Genomic DNA, 9,929 nt, shown 5'->3' on the forward strand with positions numbered 1-9,929 from the left:
AGAGACAGGTTATTTGTTAGCTTGCATTTAAAGCTTAGGGACAAGGTTAGCATTTTTTTTTTTTTAAATAAGGGTTTAATAATGAAAAGGTCAAAATTAGTGCAAAAAAAAATATTTACAGAAAAGGGTGTTTCAAATAAATAGACCTAATTCAGCAACAGAGAAACAAAACAGAGTGAGAAGGAAGATACTTGCACAATGTCCTTGGGTTGAACAGGGTACGAATCGATGAGCCAGATGTTATCGGTTCTCAAATTTGACAGATGTTTCTGCTTTGATGGTACATGAGAACTGCCAAACTGTCCTGGCATCTCCCTTTTCTTTGGGATCAAAGGGGTTTTGACAGTGACCTTCTGACCAATCGTCTGGTCATCTAGTCTAAGGAGTGGTTGCTGGAAGGTCTCCACATTCATGACCAAGTCTCAGATACAATTTCCGTTCATATCTAGAATATCTCCAGTTTACAGTTTGAGAATGATCAGATTATCATCCAGCGGGAAATTCACTTCAAAACAAATATAAATATAGAAGCTCAAAAACGCAATTACCGAAGCTCAAGAACGCAATTACTGAATTCTGTCTAGGTGGTATCGTTGCCCCAGTGTTCTCCATAAAATTGACCATACCATACCAGATACATGCTGGAGATGTTTGCAGGCACCTGGCACCATGTCACATATTTGGAGCTCCTGTCCAAGGATCATTCCCTTCTGGGATAAAATTATTCACCTGTATGACAAACTCACGAGGGACAAGTTGCCGAATGATCCGCGTATAACCATACTGTCCATGTTGCCCGGCTCCTATAAACAAATTGAAAAAAGCCTAATTCGACACTTCCTGACATCTGCCCGATCTGTGATTGCTAGATGCTGGAGGCAACCACTGACACCCTCAATGGCAGATTGGACTTGTGAAAAGGGCAGGATCGAACATCTGGAACGCATGCTCTCATGGGACACTGGTTCCAATGAAGCCCACTCCATTATGTGGACTCTATGGCTTCATTTCCGATTCTCCTCGGCCTTTGGTGACTTTATAGCGGAGGGCCCGGACCACCCTTAAGGGTAGAGTCTTCCTTTTACCTTGCCTCCCCCCCCCCGTTTTTTTTTTTTTTTTCTTTCTCTCTTCTTTATCCCTTCTTTGTCTCTTTTCTTATTCTCTTATCTTTATCTTAACTTTACTGTATATTAATGCCACTCGATTTCCATACCTACTTCTTCCATGCCTAATGTAATTTAGGTACTCATGACATTGCTCTACTTCAGACTCTGATATCTTGGTTTACCGAATACTTTATTACTATTTTACAGTTGATGGATTCCCCTGTGTGCCAGTTGCCCTACGATCTAGCTTAGGTCGGTCGTCTTTTGTAGATCGGGGCTCAATGTGTAGCCCTGCGCTCTCGGCACAGCTAGTACCCCGTGGGGGTGTTGGGTTGGCACACCCAAGTCCCGAGGATGCCACACTTTGCATTTATTACTTGTTGAATAATTAACACAGGATATGTTACTATATTGTTGTAAATTCCTTTTAACTGGCTGACAAGTACCTTAACTGTCAGGATTTCACGACAACCGTTTATTTACCGTCTATGTATTTTATTGTTTTGTTTTTATTTGTTTCTTCTTTTCCCCCATGTATTGTTCATGATTCTGTTTGGAGTTTTGAAAATAAAAACTGATTGAACATAAATATGGAAGGCTTCCATTGTCTATTGTGCCTAGGAGGAATATGGGTTTCCAGTGGTTCACCATATGATCTGACATAGGGGTATCTGGACTTGAAATGTTACAAATTACCAGAGGAAAGTAAATATGTCCATATTATGGCTGTGCTATTGGTATTTTGAAAGTTATAAAACATGCTGAAAGTTTCAGAGTTATAACTGATAAACTGTCTGCACTTTAGTGAATCGAGCTGTTTATGACAGGTCTCCGTTAGTTCTCTGGATTGAGATGGTGACAGTTTGTTTAGGGTTTCTACATGGGCATGTGGACTGGGTAATGGAAAGGTCTGTGCTTTTGATCAATGGATTGAGAAGGTCCCAGCAGGGCCGTCATCAGGGGGGTACAGGCCATACAAGTGTAAGGGGACCCAGCGTCTGAGGGACCCGGTTCCTCAGGATGCCCGGGCCCCAAGTTGGCACCTCCACTTTGTTGTTTTCCACATTGAGAGAAGCCGCTGACTGAGAGCCCCTGGGGACCATCTGAGCGAGCAAGCACTGTGACAAGACCCTGCCCTCTCTCTCCCTCTCTTCCTGCTCCCCCTCTCTCTCCTCCCCCTCTCTTCCTGCTCCCCCTCTTTCTCCCTTCCCCCTCTCTTCCTGCTCCCCCTCTTTCTCCCTTCCCCCTTTTCTCTCCCATCTCCCCCTCTCTCCCCCTTGCTCTCCTTACTCCCCCTCTCTCCCTGCTCCCCCTCGCTCTCCCTGCCCCCTCTCTCCCTGCTCCCCCCTCTCTTCCTGCCCCCTCTCTCTATCTGTCCCCCTTTCTTTCTCTCTCTGTCCCTCTCTCTTTCTCTCCCTGCCCTCCCCTCTCTCTCCCTGCTCCCCGTTACTTTCCCTGCTCCCCTCTTTCCCTTACCCCACTCTCTCTCCCTGTCCCCCTCTCTCTCTGTCCCTCTCCCCTCTCTCTCTCTCCCCCTCTCCCCTCTCTCTCTCTCCCCCTGCCCTCTCACCTCTCTTCGTGTCTCTCACCCCCTGTCTCTCGCTCACCCCATCTCCTCTCTCTTTCCCTGCCCTCTCCTTACCCTCTCCCCTCTCCCTGCCCTCTCTCTCTCTGTCCCTGCCCCCCCTTCTCTCCCCCTGCCAGCACTGTTTACCCCAGTCTGTTTATTAAAAACCTTCCTTCCCATCATCTACCTACAGATGTAATATATAATAGTGTAGCACTACTCCCTTGGGGGCTGCTGGTTACAGGTTCCCCTGAGTTACCCTTAGCAGCAACATGACAGTTCAGCATTTTTAAAGTGCTTTGGCTCAGTCAGGAAATAGTCTAGGAGTTTTGGTTTTTGTAGTTTTATTGTAGTTTGCTGGGACGACTAGATATTGCTCATTGCGGCTAGGGATGAGCTTCGAGTTCCAGTCGAACGTAAGTTCGACTCGAACATTGGCTGTTCGCTTGTTCGTCTGACGAATTGTTCGAATGATGAACAAATGGGCTTCTTCGCGGGAACTTCGAGTTCTCGCATTATCATGGACTCTCTGACTTCTGAATTCCAATAAATAGAAATCACTGGATGGTAAGGGGAATTTAACACACAGCTGTTATCATGGCAAGCCTGGTATTCTACCACCTATGCCACTAAGCCTGCCTCAGCTGACTCCAATCTCCCTAACTTTTATCTCATTCACTGTGTGTAGGGTGAGATACGAGTTAGTTCGTTAGTTAGACAGGGAAAGTGTATTCAACCTAGCTGTACTTGACGGTGGTGTAGCTGGTAGAATACCAGACCTACAATTGCAATGATTGTGAGATTGAATCCCTTGGCCAGCAGGTGATTGATAAGTGGAATTTATAATTAATAATACATTGCTAGCAGGGAGAGAGATTTTTGCTTTTTAGTTTGTTGAGATCAAAGTTATTTATATATATTTATATTTCATAGTTCAGTTTATATCAGTTTATGTCAGTATTGCTAAAAAAACGGGATGGGGGTTCCCCCCAGTCATTACAAGGCCCCCTGGGTCAGGCATGGATTTTAAGGGGAACCCCGCGCCAAAATTAAAAAAAAACGGCGTTCCCCCCTAAAATCCATAACAGACCATTATCCGAGCACACAGCCTGGCTGGCCAGGAGGGGGGTGGGGGTGAGCGAGCGCACCCCCTCCTGAACCATACCAGGCCACATGCCCTCAACATGGGGGGGTGGGTGCTTTGGGGTGGGGGGGCTCTGCCCCCCCACCCCAAAGCACCTTGCCCCCATGTTGATGGGGACAGGGGTCTCTTCCCCACAACCTTATCAGAATATGGAAGCCCCCTTTAACAAGGGGACCCCCAGATCCCGGCCCCCCCATGTGAATGGATATCGGGTACATGGTACCCCTACCCATTCACCATAAAAGTGTACAAAAAATAATGACAAAAGCCAGTTTTGGAAAAGTCTTTTATTAAAAAATAAAAAAAATACTGTCCCCCGATGATCAGTCGCTCCATCTGTCCAAAAAATAGAAAAAAAAAGAAGAAGCTCCTGCTTCTCCAGACGCATCCCGCGGAATGAGCTGTTTTGATTTTGACAGCTCTTATATAGTGACCTGAATTCACAAGCCATCCCACAATGCACTGCTCAAGTGCAGTGAATAAATTACTGATGTCAGTAATTTATTCTCTGCACCTAAAGCAATGGATTATGGGGCGACGTCAGAGCCCTATAAAACTCAGCTAGAAGTTAGTTAGCCAGAAAGAGTCCAATGTTAATCAGGTAGCTTAGCTTGTAGAATAACAGGCTTGTAAATGAAAGGCTGTGAGTTTGAATCCCAAGGCCAATGGGTGATTAATATTAATTATGGATTTTAATTAAAACCTATTCATTGTCCCGCCCCTTCTGAAGTGACGTCAATAATTTATTCACTGGACCTGAGCAATGGATTATGGGGCACTGGTGATGTCAGATCCCTATAAAAGAGCTGTCAAACTCAGAAAGAGAATTGATAGGCAGAGAGAGTGTTAGGTTACCCAGCTGCCTTGGTGGCGTAGCCATTAGAATAACAGGCTAGCAAGTAAGAAGCTGTGAGTTTGAATCCTTGGCCAGCGGGTGATTAATAGTCACTTACATTTAAGCCTTTAAAATGAGGACTTGTGATTGTTCGTGCTTGTATGTTCGCTAGAACATTTCCCCTGTTCAAGATGTTCTGGTGAGAACGAACAGGGGGGTGTTCGGCTCATCACTAATTGCCGCAAGGCCGCTGCTTCACCTCGTCACTAGTGATGAAGAATTAATGAACCACTTTAGATAAGCTGTACTGTACTGCAGAACACTCTTTAGGGCCCTTCCTGGCATCCCCTTTGATCCTATTCTACAGGGCTTTCTACATGGCACCCTCTTTACTGTAACACTCTCCGTGTGAGCTAGCTCCTTGATCCCCTGACTTCACTGGAGTGGTCCCCCTTCCTGGGCAGACCCTTAGGCTGGCCATACACTATACAATTTTCTTATTCAATTTCCTTTAGATTTACCTTAAACTATGTAGTGCAAGGGCCTGCCTGACTGCATACAAATTGAAAGTGTTTAGGTTTGACCCTATATTACATGGTTTTGGTAAATCTAAAGGAAAGTTGAACAAGAAAATTGTATAGTGTATGGCCAGCCTTAGGCAAATCTCCTGGTACTCACGGACACTCTGTCAGCAGCTCCACTGGATCTTCTGTAGCTCAGTTCCATACCTGGTTCACTAGGCCGACCGCCTAAGACCACCTTCCTCACATTCTGCAGGAGAAGAGACAGCCATCCACCTCCTCCTGAGACTCTGCTTCCCACCAAAGATGCCCTGTCACACGTCCCCTCAGTATTAATGTTAAATCCCAGGATGCATTGCAGGAATGCCCTCCCACTGGGACTGCCATAAAGCCTGATGTGTCACTGGCTGGGTTTCCTCCACTGTCTAACAAGCTCCCTCATTGGATGCAGTGGGGACACTCCCTCAGACCCAGTGAATCACACCTAGAGATATGCAACAGGCAACCTAACAGATCAGGCTCCCCTGATAAGCAGAAGGAGCAAATAGATGTGTTTTCCTAGCACCTACCAAGGAGGGTGCTACAATCGTTTAACATAATTACTTTATTAACTTTATCCACTTAAAGGGATATTAAACCCCAAAGTAAATATTTATTATATTGCAGCTTACCAGTTCTTAGATGTGGTGGCCACATTAGTTTTCTTTTTTAGGTTTTCTTTCGTTTATTTTCACCTGGTGATCATGCTAGTAAGTCTGCTGTTTATCAAAAGAACGAGCTGTCTTGGAGACTGCTGTCTAAAGGTGTCTCTGTTGCTCCTTCATCCAGAGTGGAGGCTCTCTTATACTGGAGGTGTGCTACTGACCAGATCACCAGGGGAAAAATAAAATAAAAAGCTGAATGCAGCAACCACATCTAAGTATTGGTAAGCTGTAAATTGTATTCTCTCCATTCACAGCGGATTCGGTGGGACGGACAGTGGGTGGACACTGGGGAATGTTGGTGGTCAGGTCGGGGGGGCCCAGTCCTAAAGCTGTGTAAGGGGCCCCAACATTCCTGATGGCTGCCCTGGGTCCCAGGCTCAGTTAACAGTTTGTATATTGTATAACTGAAAGAAAAAATATGGGGGCAAGGTCACTGTGGTCTGCCTTTCACATGACACCATGGCTAAGGTGAGCTGAGACATGACAAAATGGATGCTACACACATCGCTAGTTGTTGGCCCAGTACGCATGACTATTACAGTAGACCCTTGCCATGAATATTTATGTAGTCTTAGCTAGTGATCGACCGATACCGTTTTTTTAATGCCGATACCGATATTTTGGTCATCGGATATCGGTATCGGCCAATATTGGTAGACATTAAAAAATATATTTTTTTGTTATTTTTTAGGTACTCCTTGTGGAGGGATCTGGGGGTCTAAAAGACCCCAAACCCCTCCTAAGCACTGAAAAGCATTCAAAACGCCAAGTTTGGCTGTTTTTAATGCTGTTAGTTTTTTTTATTCAGCGATGAGTGCCCGGAAGTGATGTCATGACATCACTGCCGGGTTTTTTACATGGAGACTGGCACATGCGCGCTTGCGGCAGGGATACCGGCTTTCACGGGGACACATCTTCACGCTACACCGGGTCTTCTCTTTGGCGGCGGTGGAGGTAGGATGCCCCGGGTCTCCCGGAGGCTGGAGTCCCAAGAGTGTCTGCTCCCCTAGTGTCTGGCATGAGGCAAGTTGCCCTGTAGAGAGTAGACAAGGTGAAGCGTGTCCTCAGGTTACTCATGCAATAAATTCAGAGTATGCCAAAGCTCACGCTGCACCCAAACTAACTTTACCAAGCAATTAGGCACAAAAAGTTGCTCCCCCTGCCTGGTCATTGCATTGTGCCTGACTGCCTGTATACCCAATCAGAAAGAGAACCTGGGGCAAATAAGCAGAGCCTGATTGGGGTCTGCGCTGCACATGCTGAGATAGCACAAAAGGCGTTGACTCTTTCCTTTGTTCTCACAATGTGTAGGTGCTGTATTTAGGTGATTTTTATTGTTCCAATAAAGCTGGATGTTTCTTCACAGTGCAGCTGCCTAGATATTTATGGTTTTCCATATCTATACTTATGTTCATATCAATGCTTTCAGTGATTTTCATTCAACCAGGTGTATCAGAGGGGCTGAGGTTGTTCTTGGAGTCGAAGTGCAGAACAGAGAACCCGAGTTACCAAGCGGCCCCTTCGGGGGTAGCGATACACATAGGGATATATAGTAGGGTTTTGAATCATGTGCCAGGGTTTTAGTCCTCCTGAAACCCGGACACATTATTAAGACAGGAATGTAGCTCAGAACAGGGCCTGACAGGAGGGTGAGGGGGCCCCCTACGTACCGCATTACTGTTCCCTTTGGAGTGCCCAAAGGTGTCCCAGGTCTGTTACAATCCTATAGCATATACGAAAAAAAGAATATTTGCTGTGTGCCGCTAAAGTGTCCGGGTTTGGCTTGAAAAACAAGTGGCAAACCTAATGTATGGGGACTCTTCTCCATGTCATGGAAGAAGAGCACTTCTACATTGGTGGCTGTGCAGCATCCAATGGGCAGCACAGTGAAGATCTTGGGGGAGCAAGGACAAGTGAGTATAAGACTTGGAATGGGGGGCCTGCTGGTGGAAGTAATTTAAAGTATAAGTACAGATATTGTTTTACGTATTCCCTGCTATCCCAAAAATAGTTTTAAGAAAAATTGTGTGGTGGTGAAACCAACTAACCCGCGCAAAAGGATGTGAAAACCAAATAAATAAAAATATTAAATCAGTGAATAAATATATAAATAGTGTAGGAAAAATCCTCAAATTAGAAGCAGCAATCAACACGTGAAAACCGTGGAATATAGAAAAATGAATAAATGTTACTAAATATAAGATTGCGCTCAACTAAACACTAGTGCAATCATAAGACTTATGTGCAAAAATTGATATATATCAATAAATAAATATATAAGTGCAGAATATAGATTGGTATAAAAATAGATAAATATGGTGAGACAAAATTGATCAAAAGTCCATTAATCATAAATATCATGAATAAGAGTCCATGGTGATGGCAATGAATATCCGAGAAGGAAATGGTATCAATATTATTGCAGGGCGTTTCCACACATGTAAGAAGACCAAGGTGGTGGGAAGTCCAAGGCTCATCGTTTATGAGCAGATGTGCCGCAGAGCCATGTCAGACCCGAAGAAAAAGGTTTTGCCTTTAGTTATACCTTAACCACTTTACCCCCAGCCACTGTGCTGCTACTGCGGCACAGTGGCTCGTTCCCGTCCAGCGACGTAGACCTACGTCGCTGGACTCCTCCCCCTGTAGGCGGCGCTCGCGCGCCGCCGGAGGCGCGCTCCCGCTATTTTCAGTCACAGCGGGACTCGGGCCAGGGGAGGAGCAGCGGCGATCGCCGCCGCTCTTCCCCGATCGTCGGGGAATCGAGTGAGGAGATCCGCCCGCCTGTGTAAACAGGGCGGGCGGATCTCCTAAGTGACAGGGACTGACAGATCGGAGTGTTCAGCATAGCTGAACATCCGATCTGTCCTTCTGTCACTCAGTCACCTCCCCCCCCCACAAGTCAGTAAGCACCAGGCATACATTAACCCCTCCCTCTCCAATAAAATTTACCCCTTCACTGCCAGTGTCATTTTTACAGTAACAGTGCATATATATAGCACTGATTACTGCAGTAATGTCACTATTACCCTTAAAAGTGTCAAAAATGTCAGTCAAGGGTCCGATCTGTCCGCCGCAATGTCGCAGTCCCACAAAAAAAAAATCGCAGATCGCCGCCATTACGCGTTAAAAAAAAAAAAAAAACACCAAAAATGACAGCAATCTTTCCCGTAGTTAGTAAACGCAATAACTTTTGCGCAAACCAATCAAAATACTCTTATCATGATTTTTTTTACCAAACATAGGTAGCAGAAAACAAATTGGCCAAAAATTTTAAAAAAATGTGATTTTTACATTTTTTTGGGGGGGGGTTTCATATAAAAAATGTTAAAAATATTGTTATTTTTTCAAAATAAACTCTCTTTTTTTGTTTATAGCGCAAGAAGTAAAAAGCGCACAGGTGATCAAATACCACCAAAAGAAAGCTCTGTTTGTGGGAAAAAAAGGACGTAAATTTTGTTTGGGTACGGCGTCGCATGACCGTGCAATTGTCAGTTAAAGTCACACAGCGCCGAATCGCAAAAAGTGGCCTGGACGTAAGACAGCAAAATCCTCCGGTGGTAAAGTGGTTAAGTGTGGAGTCCACCCCCAGGTTTAGTGTTATTAAAGGAGGAGTCACTTGGAGTTGTTCCGGTAAGCTTGTATACACGCCGGGTGTCCCTGCTTTCTGGTGGAGGTGTATATAGCTATCAAGTGCCAATAATATTGATACCATTTCCTTCTCGGATATTCATTTCCATCACCATGGACTCTTATTTATGATATTTATGATTAATGGACTTTTGATCAATTTTGTCTCACCATATTTATCTATTTATATACCAATTTATATTCTGCACATATATATTTATTTATTGATATATATCAATTTTTGCACATAAGTTTTCTGATTGCACTAGTGTTTAGTTGAGCGCAATCTTATATTTAGTAACATTTATTCATTTTCCCAAAAATAGTTATATTTATAGCTAAAATTTAAAGGTGATGTCCAGGTTTTGACCCAAATTTTTTTGATGAATTTTTTTTTTCCCTGTAATGCACTTTAAGGCAGTAGT

Source organism: Pelophylax lessonae (genome assembly GCF_965119305.1).
Source record: "Pelophylax lessonae genome assembly, chromosome: 9".
Lineage (NCBI taxonomy): Eukaryota > Metazoa > Chordata > Amphibia > Anura > Ranidae > Pelophylax > Pelophylax lessonae.